Below are 17,809 nucleotides of genomic sequence, written 5' to 3'. Positions count from 1 at the left end.
CAGCCGGTGACTTTATCCTTTATCGCAGCTTGGTGTCCTCCCCCCCACACATCACCACTCATCAACATCAACTCTGTCCCCACTTCCAATAATTTACAACCGTGCCGCCGCCGGAGAGTATAGAATGTACCCTACTATAGGAGCCAACTATACGAGCGTAAATTCGCTCGATAGATTCGCGTAGATTCGAACTATAGACGCGCTGAATTTATTCGACAGGTCTTCAAAATGCATGGCCACTTATGGGGCGCGTCTATTAAGCTAGTATAGTTTCCCTCATTAGAGACAATAAAACTAAAACAAATCCTGTAAATCCTAAACAAATCCTGTAAAACAAAACTAATCCTGTAAACGAGCTGAAAAAATTTAAAGCGTCTATGACGCTCATATAGTTGGGACCTTACCCACTATAGCCTACTACGAAAGCGGCTTGCGGGTACATAGTTCCAGAGATGGAAGAAAAACATAGTTTTCGTTTCTCTAAGATAGTTCTAATAGAGAGTGGTGAGATTTACGTTGAAATTTACGTTGTTCTACAGCGGATGAGTGAGATCAGAGATCACAGAAATAATCTACTTCTTTATTAGTAAACATTTACTTACTTTATGGTGAGATTCACTTAGAACTGTCAGCACTGTTATCACTCTCATAGATATTCTGAGGGTTGAGTGTAAGAGAGGGCCGGCTGCGCCCTAACTCCGCCCTCCTAGGTAAAATAAAGGCAGCTATTCTATTCACTGTTTGAATGGGAAGCAATGTTTATTCTTATAGGGAATGCTGACATTATTTATTTATTGATAAACAGAACACAATTTATTAAAATTATTGGGGAAGGACCAAAACTGGACAGCCCAAAACTGTTCCTTCCCCGAATTTTTATTTATACACTATAGTCCACTTTGAATTCTACTTTTATACTTTTTTGAATTAAAGTCCAATTTTCAGTCAAAATATTTGAAAACAAAAAAATTAAATTTAGATTGTTTAAAACCCAAATTTAATAACAAAAACAACACTCACTAATCACTTAAAACTGTAAAATAATGATTAACTTTAAACATTTTGCACCAGAAAATTAGAAACTATAGAGAGCTATTAAATAGTAGGCCCACTTTATACTGTCAGCCTTAGTTGAATGGGATGCAAGGATGTTACTGCTGTAAGGAATTTTGACAGTCTGCAATGAATCCATAGAGCGGGTTGTTGGACCCACTGTTAGCATTGAATGGATGGCAATTGTAAGGTCACTTGTAAGAAAGGTGATAGTTTTTATATTGAATCTCACAATATGGAGCTTGCTATAGAAGTGACATGAATTCAAGGATTTTAGGAAGCTGCCTGACATAATCTTGTTAATTTATTGAAGAGAAGCAGGAAAAAAGATGGATTAAGAGGAGGAAGAGATAGAAGAGTTGGTGGAGAGATACGGAGAGAAGACATAAGAGGAGGATGAAAAACAGAAGTAGTGATAGGAGGATTAGATTAGATTAAATTCTTTTATTCATTTAAATTACAATATAATACCAGCTCATACACTAATTATTATTGATAATAAATGACAATATAGCTAATTATTCAATAAACTTCACAAAGTATGTATGGAAATATTATTTATTGATTGGATGGAGTAATATTTGAATTTCGATGATATTGTAATATATTGTATTGTATGTACATGAATAAGCGAAGTTTCAACAATTAATAATAAATTATTGATGATTCTTGAAAAGAATATCCTGTCTATTAACACACAACCGGAGGAGTCTTGGGAGAAGGAGGAGGTGGAGGAGGAGGAGAAGGAAAATAGAAAAGAATATGAAGAAGAAAATAGACGAAGGAAGAGAAAGGGAAGAACCTAGAATGATACTATTGGTGTCGGTGTCTTACTACAGTGCCCTACCTGCTATATTATAGTGTTTTGTTGCTTCTTTTACCGACGGCAAAACAACATTGTCACAATATCTGTCACGTAATAATAATCGTTTGGGGCGCACGTCTATACAAGATTCACTTTATGCTGTCAGCGCTCCTAATGGATAACATCAGTGCTCACCATTCAACCAATTCTGACAGTTTGAAGAGTGAATTTCACTATAGGTGTCTGTATCATTCGCCACCCGCTGCAATAAAATAATAACAAAAACTATAACTATACGGTACTACTTCTAGTGAAATAGGTCTAATAACAGACGCGCCGAAATGTGCCAATCGTAACAGCGCGCCTGCTGTAAAAGAGTACGTGATTATGTTCGAATTGAAGAGATTTGACAAAAAATGTACCTAGTCGAAATGAAAAAATAATGAACTTGCTCAATAGTTTTTTGAGTGTGGTTCAGTTTCAAACCAGCCCGAGGATCAATTAGTAAAGTGATTTTTGTGAAATACAAGCTGTGAAACCATATTTATCATTGAAATAGCAGTAATTTTCAAATAAAAAAGTGGGAATCGTCTGTTGAGACAGATTTATTGCAGTGTTATTTGATAGAATACTCAAAATTGAAACAGGTTTGAAAATGGTTGTGGATCAATTTATTGTTACTGTTGTTGTTTCGAATTAATAAATCTTCGTCCCAATTGCACAAATGCCAGTTAAACTTTAATCATGATTAAATTCCTGGAGAACCAATAGGAGAATATCTTTTTTTATAAGAACGCTTCTCTAATTCTTTTGAAGCCTATATTTAAATTTTAAACCATTTCTTCATTTCTCCAAACAGCAAAATACTCCACTATAACAATATATTTTTTCACAACCTATTTTTAATACACCCAGTTGTACAAAAATCTGTTAACTATTAATCCCTATTGAATGCTACAAGAACCAATCGAATCAAAATCAAATTTATTGCCAAATTCATATAAATAATTCACAAAACATCAGACAAGGTTTTATTGAAAAAAGGGCTTCTCTGATTGGTTCTCGTGGTATTTAATCGGGATTTGAAGTTAACAGACTTTTGTACAACTGGGTGTATGAAAAATAGGTTGTGAAACAATTATTGTTGTAGAGGAGTATTGCAGTTTGGAGAAAAACAGAAATGGTTTAAAATTCAAATATAGGCTGTGAAAAATGGGGACTTTTAGGTTGTGATGACATTGATCGGAATTATGAATTTGTTTGTGAGAGGATGAGTTAGAATGTAAGGGAAAGAGGAATGGGAGGGGAAAGAAAGAGAAACGATAAGGAAGGACGAAGTTGGAGAACGAAGCCCTTGTGAAAAAATCTGACGAGAAGGTGAGACCGATTATTATATATTGATATAAATTGTAAACCACAAACTCTTCTTCAAAATTAAAAAATTTATTTTTCCAACTAAAACATTCACTCCCCATATCGTTCATAATAAAAATGTAACCTTTTTGTAATTCGTAACTTGTTTATTTTGACATCAATGCGGAAGGCTATTATGACAAAGCTAATGTTCTACTTTATTATTTAAAAAAATGTCAAAAGCTTTAAACTAAACACTACTTTGTACTTATTAACAAATATATTCTATCATGTATCAATATTCTTAACTCATTATCATGTTCATCTACTAGCCGTCAGGCTCGCTTCGCTCGCCATATCCGTCTAGCCGGACCCATCTGGACCCCCAGGGGTGCCCAGCCCCCCCAAGGCCAATGGCGCATGCCCCCCCAATTCAAGTGTAATGCCCCCCCAATCCATGTGTAATGACCCCCCCCCAAAGTACCCCAACTCCCAACTCTTTAGTTTTTAACATTAGTCAGTGTATGACAATAAAATTCACATCTTAAGGTGCTTACAGATATACGCGCCGCGAACATGAGCAATTCACTTTTAATCAGCTGATGCCAAGCTTTTTATATCTGTATTTTACCGTTTCTGTAAAAATACAGATATAATCAGCTGATTAAAAGTGAATTGCTCATGTTCGCGGCGCGTATATCTGTACGCACCTCTACATTCTAATCTTCCAAAGGACATTATTTACCTTTGGTCTTGTGAGGAATTCTTTCTGTTTTCATAATATTGTAAAAATATATACCATCGTTTCTTATCTCTTTAAAATAGAAATAAAGTATCTTTTTGATATTATTTTTGAGACTAGCAGTGCACCCGTTCTTGTTCGGGAGGACTAGAAAGAACTTCATTACATCAGGAAAAACTACATGACACATATTTTAATAGGATATTAAAAGATAAGTAAGGGAGGCTTTGCTTTTTAAATGTTAAGGTTACTTATAAAAAGTTGAATAATAATATCATTGATAATTCTTTATTGCAAAAGAATATTGCATAGCAATCTTGGTAAACATTCATACAAATTTGGAACGATTTTATTCATACAATATATAATGTCGGCAAGTTTAGGTATTCTAAATCCTATACTATTAAACGAGCAATTTCTGTTTAGATGTTTTGATGTTTAAATTTTTAGATGTTTATATGTTTGTATTTCACCGGATCTCGAAAACGGCTCTAACGATTCTCACGAAATTCAGAACATAGTAGGTTTATAATATGAAAATTCGATTACACTAGGTCTCATCCCTGGGGAAACTCGCTGAAGGACATTAAAAGAATTTATTCATCCTTGGAAAAACAGCTGATAATTTCGGCGTCTGTTGATGATGGAAGTGAGTGAGCGAGTGCATGTGTGTGGGACTGAGACAAAATTATGACTCAGCTGTTGAACTTTTGTACATAATTCAATCAGGTACTTAGTGACAGTTGTACAAAAGCCGGTTAAATTTTAATCCTGATTAATTCCAGTAGAACCAATCGGATAAGCTATCTTTTTGAGATGGTCTTCTGTGATTTGGTTCACGTGACATGAATCAGGATTAAAATTTAACATGCTTTTGTGAGAGAAATTTTTGCATTCCTCTGCGAATTAATCTCAATCCACTGTGATTAGATAGAACCTTTCTGTATGAACTATGAATATTTATTATAATTTCTTCTTTCGTAATAATTTTTATATGCTTTTGTAGGTACTCTAGAGCGGAGCTCGGTGCCCCGATATTTATCATGAATTGGAATAGGTTGTCACTGATGTTGTGTTGTTGGTAGTATTTACTTTTTAACATTACAGGAGTAAATAACACAAGTCGAACAAAATGTATCTTTAAATGGTTTGGTTTTTGGAATAAAGATATCATCTGAACAAGTACATTTTGTAAATTCTATCTATTAATACCAAATATCGGGGCACCGAGCTTTGCTCGTTATTTATTCATTGATAAACAGATTTATTTCATTGATAATCATTTCTTTAAAATGATTGGGGAAGTACTAACAGACACAGCCCAAAATTGTTACTTACCCGAATTTTGATTTATTCACTACGAAAAATATATTTCGTCTGTGATTTATTCACAGACGAAATCATCATCTGTTTTTCCAAGGATGAATTATCCTCTTCATGTCCTTCAGAGAGTTTTCTCAGGGATGAGACCTAGTGCAATCGAATTTTGATATCATAAACCTACTATATTCCGAATTTCGTGAAAATCGTTAGAGCCGTTTCCGAGATCCGTTGAACATAAATAACCAGATAGCCAGATAACCAGATATAGAAATAGAAAAATATAAACAGATATACATAAATTGCTCGCTATTATAATAGGATAACAACTTATAGTCCAGTCAAATGGTCGTTTTTCAGGAAACAGCCCCGAAATAATTTTTTTCGATGGTTCTATATATATTTTGGGGCGCTGAATTCTAATCTGAAATTTGCTGACACACCAGAAGGCGACTTCACCCCAAAATTTTCGATTTTTTCAAGTTTTCCATTTAATCTCGAGAACCTTGAATTTTTCGAGAAAAAGCATTCTCTATATAATATTAAAGATAATAAATTTCCAATGAATTGAGTGGTCGCGCAGGACTACTTTTTGGATTTTATATCTGAAGTGTTCCACAAGATACGCAACTTTGAATGTTCGAGAAATTTGTGATATTTTCCCCATTCTCACAGTCTCGCATATGCAACGTTGCGTATCTTGTGGAACACTTCAGATGCAAAATCCAAAAAGTGGTCGAGGTTGTGATGAATTTTCTCCTCTTTTCACTCCCATGAAATATACTTCTGTTTTCAATACCGTTCAAAAGTTACAGCCAATTGAATGATGATCTTTATTTTCTCATTTTTCTTGCGATTTTACTGTTAATTAAGAGTCTCTAAAATGAGTACAATGCATGATAGAAACTTGCGATTGGTCTTAAATGAGAGAAAATTTCATGCTCTATAAGCTGAGTTACCCTAAATTGATCTTGCATTACTGTTTATATCGAAAAACTGTCGAGACTGTGAAAATGAGAAAAATATCGCATATTTCTTGCAACAGCAAGGAAACTCAAACACAGGACCATTAAAAATTAAAATGAAGCAAAGGAAATCAGAATAATAGTGGATGATGAAGTTATAATTTATTTTTGTCAAAGATTCACCTTCAAACTCATAGGCTTAAAATTACTAAAATTCCTGCATACAAAATATTATCAATTGTGCTTATGCTTTATATTGAGTTACACTTAGCAAAATATAACATTGTAAAGGTGGGAAAAATTAACTACATTAGGATATCTCTATTTAATACCTTGATTTTTTAATCATAATTCAAAATGTTGACATAAAATATACAAAAAATCATGCCCCCCCCAAAAATGTTGATGGCGCAAATTGCGCCATGCCCCCCCCTTGTGGGCACCCCTGTGGACCCCCGACTGGATCGTCCAAGAATGAGATCAGCAGGCTCGCTTCGCTCGCCTGCATTTTTCACTTGGGCATTTTTATCATATGTTAGGACAATCCAGTCGGGGGTCCAGATTAAACGGCTGGCTAAACGGATATGGCGAGCGAAGCGAGCCTGACTGCTAATAATATAATATTCCCAGGATTGAAGTAGCAGTGCCCAATCAATTTTTCCGCGATAAATGCATTTAAATCTTCAACTTGGTGCCAACCTAACAAAGTCAACTCAACTTAATGCCAACCTGACAAAATTATTAATTTAGTTGCCAGTTTACAACTGTTTAGAAGAGGTACTCTATCTAGATTATAGTTCTATAGTAACATATGATATGGAAATTTCAATTATAATTAAGAGATTGGGAGAAGAAGATTATACATGCTAAAAGACGAACTTTAAACCCTTAAAAACAACCCTTAGAGTTAAAATATTGCCAAAAGATTTCTTAGTGCGCCTCTAAAGGGCCAACTGAACATACCTAACAAATTTGAACGTTTTTGGTCCGGTGGATTTTTAGTTATGCGAGTGAGTGAGTGAGTCAGTCAGTCAGTCAGTCAGTCAGTCAGTCAGTCAATCAGTGAGTGAGTGCCATTTCGCTTTTATATAAGATATATATATATTAAAATGAATGTCTGTTTGTGTGTTTGTTTGTTTGTTCCCTATAGACTTAAAAACTACTTGACATAACGGCATGAAACTTTGCGAATATGTTGTATGAATATTGTGGATGGTTTCCGACCAGAAATTTTAGTAGCGGGGGGGGGCTTATAATAATTATTTATTAATCAATTTTACAGACCTTTGTTTTCGTACTTGCCGGCCAAAGCAGCTACCTTAGAACGGAAAGATGATCATGATTCAAGATCATGTTGTGATAATAATATGATTTAGCATCTAAAGTTAGCAGCTGTAATAAACAGGTCACCCGTGCTCAATACGGTAGTTTGGAGTTGAAGTGTTGTTGATTGGCAAAGTTAGTAGAGGCAAAGTTATTTCTGTCTACTAACGTTGGTTGATTGGTACCAGCTGTAGATAATGGTTCCATAGAATACCTATACAAAAACAATACAGTCCCTTCTAACATTGAGAAACTGGAAAATGTTGGAAAATGATTCATCTCATGAAAGAGATTTGTTCATATTGCATAATTAATTACTGAAGAAATTTATTAATTAACCTATCTATTTTTTGTAATAATTCAACACTTTACTAATAGATATTACCACCAAATGATTGAGTAGAATATGCTTTCGGAATAATAAATGCTGCATGACTAAGCACATAGGAAGTCAGCATTGAGATGTACATGAAAATATTGATTGTCAGATAAATGATTCACCAAATAAAATAAAGTATAGCATGAGATACATTGACTTTTTGGCGGTACGAAGTTCTAGCTATACTAGCTATTTAAATAAAATTAGAAGATCCACAAGTAATACAATTTCTTGAATAATTAGTAATTTAGTGAGATCCTCCCGTTTCGCTGAAAGACCCTATATTTATTATAATGTTGTCTCATTAAGTGTGGATTGATGCTAATTTTCGCTTCAAACCCAACACTGTTTTCTCCTAAATTGAGATAGTAGAAAATAGCAAACCAAGTTAGAATACCTAGTCTCTGCTGATTTTTTGCAAGCAATGATGCAACTCATGGAAGAATAACAACTGAGCTAGTTGTATCACATTGTCATAAAGAAGTCCATGATCAAACTAGAAGTCACCCACTACGATCACAAAAATATCAACGTTACATAACGCCTTTTACACTAGATAACGGCCCGGATTGGATTTTGATGCATACATAGGTATAGCGTACAGATTGCTTGCGAATCCTTTCTAGTGTATAGTGAAATTCACTTCAAACTGTCGGCATTGGTTGAATGGTAAGTGTTGGTGTTATTTTATCGAAAAATGCTGACAGTTGAAAGTGAATCTCACTATAGAGCTGTGACCGAGATTGTACCCACGCCTCTAACAAAGCGAACAAAACCGGAGCATTACTTGCTTTTTTCCTCCAGGAGATAGAAAAGGGAGAAAATTTTAGCGATCAATATTTTGTTGTACAGTGTAATGCAGTTAGATATCTTCCAGTATTATGGCACCTTAGCGTAATAGACAGCGTTATCACTCTGTGATTACCTGAAGTGTACCGACGAATTCCATTTGATCGCAGATCTGTTCAGTGTTCACGCTTGTTAAATGATAACGTTGGTGTTCTGCAAGCTACGAGCACCTCAATTCTGTAATGGGCTTACTGCAATATGCCTTCCACTTTTTCACCTAATCTTCATCAGGCAGAAGCTGAAACTCGAGATCATTCAACGCAAGTACTTGAGAATATTTTTCAATTAGTTTGCCTCTTATTAAAATATATAATTTTAGAATATCTGATAATAAAATTATGATAAATCAATAGCATTATTGAAAGTTTGCGTTCAGGCAGAGAATAGCAATACGTATACATACAAGGCATAATTATATGTACAATAGATTGGTTATTCTAAGGTTCAGGTCAGCCATTGACGTAATCATGTAACAACAATGCTAGGAGCTTTGGGGCCAATACTTTTTGGGACTAAAGGGTTCAGTCATAGGAGAGAGGATGGCTCTTGGCGGGTAGAATCAGGTGTCTCCAACAGGTGGTTGGACATTGTTCTTCAACACAAAGGCATTGAACAAATAAAATTAGCATGTCACTTGCAGGCCCATTCAACTAATATATAAATATTTATTCAATATACAATAGTCTACATCATGCATTTAGATTTTGAAGTTGAATTATTATTTCCGCTACTTGATCAAGAAAATATGAATTTCTAATTCTTATTAGATCAAGAAACTTAGATCTAATGACATGTTGGAAAAGAGGCATTCTGAAGATGTCTGTAAGATTGTTTATCTACTCAGTACACAAAACTATTTCCAAAAATCTGGTGTGGTACACTCACACAACTTTCCTTGCTCATATTTGAAACTACGATCAGACTTCTGTCAGTATATGTGTATATATAATTGTTTTCAGAGTACTTTTTCTTTGTGTGAATTGTAAAATTCGATTATTTTTTTTCAGTCGTCATTTTTTTAAAGTCGTCAAAACAGTTGTTCTACAGATGAAATATCTCGACTATGTGTTCTTTTTATGAAATGCGCTACCTATCTACCTCATGCACGAGAAGGAGGTTACTAAGTCCATTTCCCAAGGATGGGGTGGACCCTCCATTGGTTTCCCAGAAAGGAGACTTATGCCAGTTGATAGAGCTGATAAATAACTATACAGGGTATGAATTTGAAAAAAAAATCGGTCAAGTTATTTTTGAAAAAATCGTGAAAAACATGGTTTTTTAGCAATTATCCGCCATTTTTCTCAACAATATTACGGAGCTCCTGCAATTTTCCAAAAAAACTCATGTCAGTTGATAGGGCATGGTATAAATTTGAAGAAAATCGTTAGAGCCGTTTTCGAGAAAACCGTGAAAAACAAGGTTTTTTAGTCACTATCCGCCATTTTTCTCAAGAATATTACGGAGCTCATGGAATTTTCCCAGAAATGAGACTCATGTCAGTTGATAGGGCTTTTAAATAGCTATATATGGTATTAATTGGAAGAAAATCGTTAGAGCCGTTTTCGAAAAAACCGTGAAAAACATGGTTTTTTAGTAATCATCCGCCATTTTTCTCATGAATATTATGGAGCTCCTGCAATTTTCCCAGAAATGAGACTCATGTCAGTTCATAGGGCTTATAAATAGCTATCCATGGTATAAATTTGAAGAAAATCGTTACAGCCGTTTTTGAGAAAATCATGAAAAACATGGTTTTTTAGTAATTGTCCGCCATTTTTTCCGCCATCTTGAATTGAATTTCATTGAATTTCTTATTGTCGTGTCCTCATGGTATAAGGACCTTAAGTTTGAAATTTCAAGTCAATCGGTTAATTAGAAATGGAGTTATTGTGTTCACAGACATACACACATACACACACACACACACACATACACACACAGCACTCACACACACACACACACACACACACACACACACACACAGACCAACACCCAAAAGTCATGTTTTTGGACTCAGGGGACCTTGAAACGTATAGATAACTTGAATTGGGGTACCTTAATTTTTTTTGGAAAGCAATACTTTCCTTACCTATGGTAGTAGGGCAAGGAAAGTAAAATGAATCTATGAATGAATGAATCACTGAGTAACAGAACCGTGTAAACCTGTCAAAAGGGCCGACTATTGTTTGCTAATCACCTCGCAGGCAGAGATCCCAGACTTGGTTCCACAATATTATTGCTCTTTTTCCTAGTTGGTCCCGAAATTCCTGGTCCCGAAGTTCTGGTTACCTGTAACAACACTCCAAAAAGGTTTACCCGGGCATGAACTTAATGACCAGTAGACCCAAGTTCATGATGGTGATGACCTGGCCAAGGAAACCAGAATGTCTTTGTCAACCGCTTCCATTGCACACAGCAACAGATGGACGTATGCAGACAGGCGGAGGAGAAATCCTTCCCTAGGTTATCGAGTATTGCAACGCACACAGACGTTCTTCTGTCTGCATACGTCGTTTGATTTTTGACGTGACACTTACTTTACTTTACTTTCATTGGCGCTACAGTCCGATGTGGACCTTGGCCTCCTGCACAATTCGCCTCCAATCGTCTCTCCTCTCCGCCACATTCTCCCATCCTCTGATGCCCAAAACACGCAAATCGGCACTCACATCCTCCAGCCATCTCCTCCTGACGTGACAACGTCTTATAAATTGGTTTGCCGGGTGACACTTCAAGAAACTGCGTTACGTTCCCACATTATGCGCTCACAATGAGAGCGAGTGAGAGCGTTCGTTTTGGTTCATGGTCGTCTGGAAAGAGCACGAATAGGAGCAGTGGCGAGCAACGCAGCAGCAACCCGAAGGCATTCACCTGGAGAGAGAGTGAAACGGAGCAATCTCCTGCGACTGCGCCACTACTTGGTAAATAGGTTATGTGAATAAGTATAAGTGAATAGGTATAAGTGTAAGTATAATAGGTATAAGTGAATAGGTTATGTTGTAGTAATCACAATGTTGTGGTAGTTTTCAATCACAAAAGTAGTATAAATCGTTTCTCAGCCAATAATAATTTGTTTAACTTGAAAAAATGAGCGCGACTTGCTATGTAAACATTTTTTCCTTCTGTCTGCATATATGACAGTCTTTTGCTGTGTGCGTTGGCCTCTGAGCAGGCCATTCACTCTGCGATTTGTTGTCAAACTTGTAGTTCAACTATGGTCCGTGAATGGGGTGGATCAACTAGAGATACAACACTAAGTTCCGCCTTTGTTTTCCATAGACTAGAAGCTAGAACTAGTTTAAACAAAGCTGCAAAACAAAAAATTGTGTTCAAATCATTCCCTCCAAATTCCTTTGTCAATTGGTCTATTGTTGCAAGACTGGATATTCCACACTCAACACTAAAGCTGCTGCAACAGTGGTGAGGAAATCCGTAAAAGTGTGAAATTATACATCAAATTAAAGAGAATTCAATGCTCTATAATCTATCACTCTATTAGCAAAGATTTTTACGATAGATTGGGTTGAAGAAAGGAGACGTGGCCGCGCTACCTGTGCACTGGGCTATAGTTCCAAAAAGGTGCATCCTCCAACTCTCGACTATCACACTCTATTGTCCTCTGAATCCGCTTCATTACCCTCATTAGTGGCCGGAGTGGACCCGTCTGCTTTCTTGAAGGCAGTTTTAGCTGGTAGAGACTCATCTATTACTTTCCACCTTACCTGCTACTTGTATTCTCACTTAATTATTGAATCTGAATCAGAGTTCAAGTACTTGCTATTTAATTAATCTTAATGATTTATTTTGATGAAACTCAACTTGCTCACAAGCTGTATACAGACTAACTTGAGTTACATACAATTCGTGGTTAAACATCACGTGCGCTATTCATCAGCTGATGATATGTCTATGTAATGTATTTAGTCTCATCATGTATACTGAATATAATAGGACGTAAGAATCCTATTATATTAAGCGAGCAATTTCTGTATTCATATATCTGGTTATTTTTATATCTGGCTATTTTTATATCTGGTTACTTATGTTTTACGGATCTCGAAAACGGCTCTAAAGATTTTCACAAAATTTGGAACATAGTAGTAGCTTTATGATATAAAAACTCGATTGTACTAGGTCTCATTCTTTGGAAAACTCTCTGAACGACATTAAAAGGATAATTCATCCTTGGAAAACAGATGATAATTATTTCGACGTCTCTCAATAACAGAAGATGCGTGTGCCTGTGTGGGAGAGAGACAGAATTATTTCAAGCTGTGTAATCATAATCAATCAGCTAGAAATTTTATCTAGCTAAACAATTTAATCGATTTGATCAACATAATCTGATTTGTTGACATGACAAAATAGAAACTAGAGTAAACTAAACTAGAGTAAGTTATATCATAATTTTCCTAAACTAGAGTAAGTTATATCATAATTTTCAAAGTTGATCATTATTTGACAATTTCAAGTGATTAGTGAGTTTTATTTTGTTATTCAATTTGGTTTGTATATAATCTAAATTATATTTTTTTTGTTTTCAAATGTTTGAAAAGAAAATTGAACCTGAATTCAAGTGTATGGAACATAAACTACTTTCTAGACTATTTAGTGTATAAATCAAAATTCGGGAAAGAAATAGTTTTGGGCTGTGCCTGTTAGTACTTCCCCAATCATTAGAATAGTGTTCGGTTTATCAAAAGTCAATAAATAAATAACGAGCAAAGCTCGGTGCCTCGATATTAAGTATAAAAATACGTTATCTTTATAAAAAAATAAAAAATAATACGTTCTTAGTTTGACTAAATTTGTACTTATAATCGATCTGTAATGTGTGTGTTTATCCAATCAATGCATTTAGGCTACCACTGGTTTACAGTTGAAAATGCCTTTAAGTAATCAGACTGGGCCACCAATTTATTCCTCGGAGTAGAATCCTTAACAATAGACTACGAAAATGTCGAAATTCAATAACAATAGGCGACCACTGAAGGGTTACTAGAACTTCTACCTGTTCATCCATTGCTTTCGGCGGCCCCGTCTCCTTTCTTTTACCCGATAGATTTTCAAAAAGATATAGGAAAAGTTTATGAATTGTAATTATGTTGGTCGATTGTAGGAAATTATATAAGCTTCAATTTTGTATACAATTATGTTCGTAAAATACATAGTTCTCTAATTATATGTGAGAAACCAAAAAATTGTATTCTTAAACCACACCCATCCCTCAGCACAAGCGGTAGGGGTGGGGACTTTTGATATGCTTACCTCCTTACTACCCTAAATAAAACTGCGGGGTTGAAAATTGGCTTCCAAAATTCTCTCTCTATAACATTCCCATGACTGCAATAAGCAGTTGCTTGAAAATTATAATTAGCAACTGCTAGCTTTATTCAATCGACCTATTGCCTTGACTAAAGATGAGTAGTTATCAATTATTTTATTAACATAAACATACAAAAGCGTCATAATAATATTGTGCTCTTCCTCAAATTTCAGTAATGTTTGAAACATATGTTTTTGCTAAATTCTCAATTCTTAAAAAAATGCTATTAATCTTATTTTGAAACAGCTGAAGAATCGATGTGGTTTAACTTTGAGTACACCAATTTTATTGTTTTATTCATCATTGTTCTGTTGGTTATCTGTGTCAGCTCGTCTTCAAATTGTAATTAGCATAAGTTGATAAATATTGTTGTTAAACAAGTTAAGGATTAAAAACTAAATCTCAGATTATTTTGTTAGGTCTTGTTTAGTCTTGAATGTGAGAGATGTCATTTGTGTGTTATGATTCAGTGTAGTAGTCATTCAATATTCAAGTGAGAGTTAATCTATTCTATCATTTTGTTAGGCTAGTAAAACTAGTGTGTGAACATTTTAAAGATGTTTTCAAACGCTGGAAACTCTACCGACGATTTACTTGAGAAATTCCAAAAGCGGTTCTACTGTTTGTCTAATAATGGTATTGACTATGATTGTGAATTTATAGTTGGTGCTGAGAGAACTGTTGTCAAGGGGCATAAATTAGTTTTTGCTGCTGCAAGTGAAGTATTTCAAGCAATGTTTTACGGTGCTTTAAAAGAGGACAACATTGTTACAGTTCCTGATATACATCCGGAAGGGTTTGAATGTATGAAACAATTTATTTACACTTGTAAATTAGAACTCACAACAACAATTCAAGCATTGTTGGTTTACGTTGCTGCTCGCAAGTACCTAATACCCGTGCTTACCCAGTTATGCAGCAAGTATTTGAAAGCAAATATTGCTCCTGCAGATGTGCTGGAAGTGTACGAGTGTTGCAAAACTTTCAACGTATCAGAGTTTGAAGAATTGTGTTGTAACATCATTCGAGAAAAAACTCGTCTGGTTGTTGTAAGTGAATACTTTTTGTCAGTCAAACCCGAAACAATTGAATTGATTTTGAAATCCCCAAAACTGGATTTGGGGTCAGAATTTGATGTGTTTGATCTATTTGAACGGTGGGCTTTGGCTGAAGCAAGCCGCAACGGAATTGCTGTTGAAGACATGGCGATGAGCTTCAGCACTCTCAAAAAACACATTCAGTTCCTTACAATTAGCGGAAAGGAGTTTGTCAGTAGAGTTGATAAGTCTCCGGTGTTAACTCAGGAAGAGAAACTTGCTATTAGATGCAATAAGATTGATTTAAATGAAGTGCCTGTGAATCTTTCTTCAAAGTTACAAAAGCGTCAATTTATAACAATAACTCCAGTACCGGTACATACGAGTTCTGAATTATATTATTGTTTTCGTGTTCCACTTTTTAACACTAGATGTCGCCTTGATTTGGCTTCGCATACATTTACATTTTTTGAATTCAATCTTCGTCTAGATTTTGAAGCTATTAAATTATGCGATCATATTTGCTTTGAAATCAGAACTATATTTGGAAGTGACTTTATGAAGTCTAATTATAAATTTGAAGTAATAATGACAGCAGTTGATGTGGAGGATGAAACTAATAATATACACAAGGTAGAAGAGTTTTGGAACACATTGAAAAGATTTGTGAATGGAGATAAGTTCACTATTGCAGCTTTTCCTCTAAGTGAGCTAGAGGTAAACAACCGAACATATTGCAGATGGAACGCTGTATTAGTGGATATAAGGTGCCAAATAAAAATTAAAAAAATGTAGCACAATGAAGAGGTTGGATTTTTATGGAAGTACTTTTAAAATTCAATAATTTTGTTATTTTTTTCTCAAACTATTTATAAATGTTTGATTTAAAACCTCAGTACACAAGTATCATACTTTAGGAGCAAAGAAATGATCTAAAACAGAAAGTTAACCAATAATCATCCAATTCCAAACAAAGTTTCCAATATTAACTGATCTTTTGGATTTAGCTCAGAATAAATTTAGTTAATGTTTTTATTGATGATTGAAACATTAAAAATGCAATCAATTTAGACAAATACCTTTTTTCATTATTTCATTCCAATGTTCATTTTCTGACGTGTTTGTATTGTTATCGTTTGGTGTTTCATGTTGTTTTTATTTTTTTTCAGAATGTGGATATTTTTTCTCACGTAAAAAGCAATAAAAAATTGAATTTGTGTTATTGTATTATTTGCGTTTATAAGTATATTATTCAATAATTGTTTCGAATCTTACACTTCGAGCTTTTTGGTTTGAGCAGTTCACTAAATTTCATAACAGTTTGTACATTGAATAGAATCATAATAATTTGAAAACAAATTATCTTATATTTGCTAAAAATGACTATAGAATATTATAAATGATTGATTTATTCTTTAACTGAAGTTGATGAAAAGTTCTTGACTTATCAAACAGCATTTTGGTTTTCTTCTTCTTTTTCTAAAAGTACATTTTTAATTTCATAAAACTATTCAGAAACATATAATATTTTAGTGACAATAACATCTCAAAGTAGCCTTGTCTAGTACACATTGTCAGGCAGCCCTCAATGCTCTTGACTCCAATCAAATCAAGTCTAAATTGGTGTGGGAGTGTCACAAAACACTCTGCAGGCTTGCAACAAGCAACCCTGTGCATCTTGGTTGGATACCTGGCCATGTAGGCATAGGAGGTAACGAGCGTGCAGATGAGCTTGCTAGGCAGGGTTCCAGTAAGCGATTCCTTGGTCCAGAGCCAAGCTGTGGCATAAGTGAAACAACTCCCATCTATACAATAAGTAAATAGTCTGAAGAGACTGCCAGGCATATCATACTGGATTGCGAAAGGCTAGGGGCAAGGAGAAGGGCTCTGTTTGGCTGCAAGCCACCAGGTTATGAATGCGATGTTAGTTGTAGGTATAGGGAAAAAACTTCTGGAACTAGTAAAGGGCACAGGTGTTGCTTTGCCCAACTAACATACTTGGGACACACAATAAGCTTCGGTTGACGTATGACGTTCTTAGAACCTTTGAATCCTTGAATCCGTCCCTTCAAAAACATAACACAAAATTATCTTGAAGAGCGATTTGAACTAGGTTTTCAAAGTGAAGAGTTTATTCTCTCTCAGTCAGAGCCTCTTCATAGAAAATAGAAGTTCTCTTATGCAGAAGTTCTCTAAATATGAATGGAATAGTAGGCCTATAACAATGGTGTGTGAAACTTTTATTCTGTATTTCAAAGGACATTTTTATTAGACAAAGCTTGTAGAAAACCAACAATCAAGTACCTAGCACAATTTATTCCAAACTACAGCAACTATGAAATGCCCATTTTTCTATTATCACCATTTTTCTTATTTCTGTAATATTTCTCCTTACTGCATTAAGATTTATTCATTAGCCACGAATTCATTATTCAACAGTGTTAAAGATAGCCAAGAATTTGCCAGCCAAATTCTTATTTTGAATTTCAAGTAGTATGAATGTGCCACATCAGATTTTTTAAATTTTTTTGTTCTCACATCCTGTTGAACAGTGAATTATCAAATCAATCAAATCAAATTTATTTGCCAAAAGTTTCAATACAGGATGCAATACAGTAATGCATTCAATTGTTTCGATTATGATAGTTACGGTATTA

Source organism: Nilaparvata lugens, chromosome 6 (assembly GCF_014356525.2).
Source record: "Nilaparvata lugens isolate BPH chromosome 6, ASM1435652v1, whole genome shotgun sequence".
NCBI lineage: Eukaryota > Metazoa > Arthropoda > Insecta > Hemiptera > Delphacidae > Nilaparvata > Nilaparvata lugens.
The sequence above is the reverse complement of the archived record's forward strand: the minus strand, read 5'-3'. Positions refer to the sequence as shown.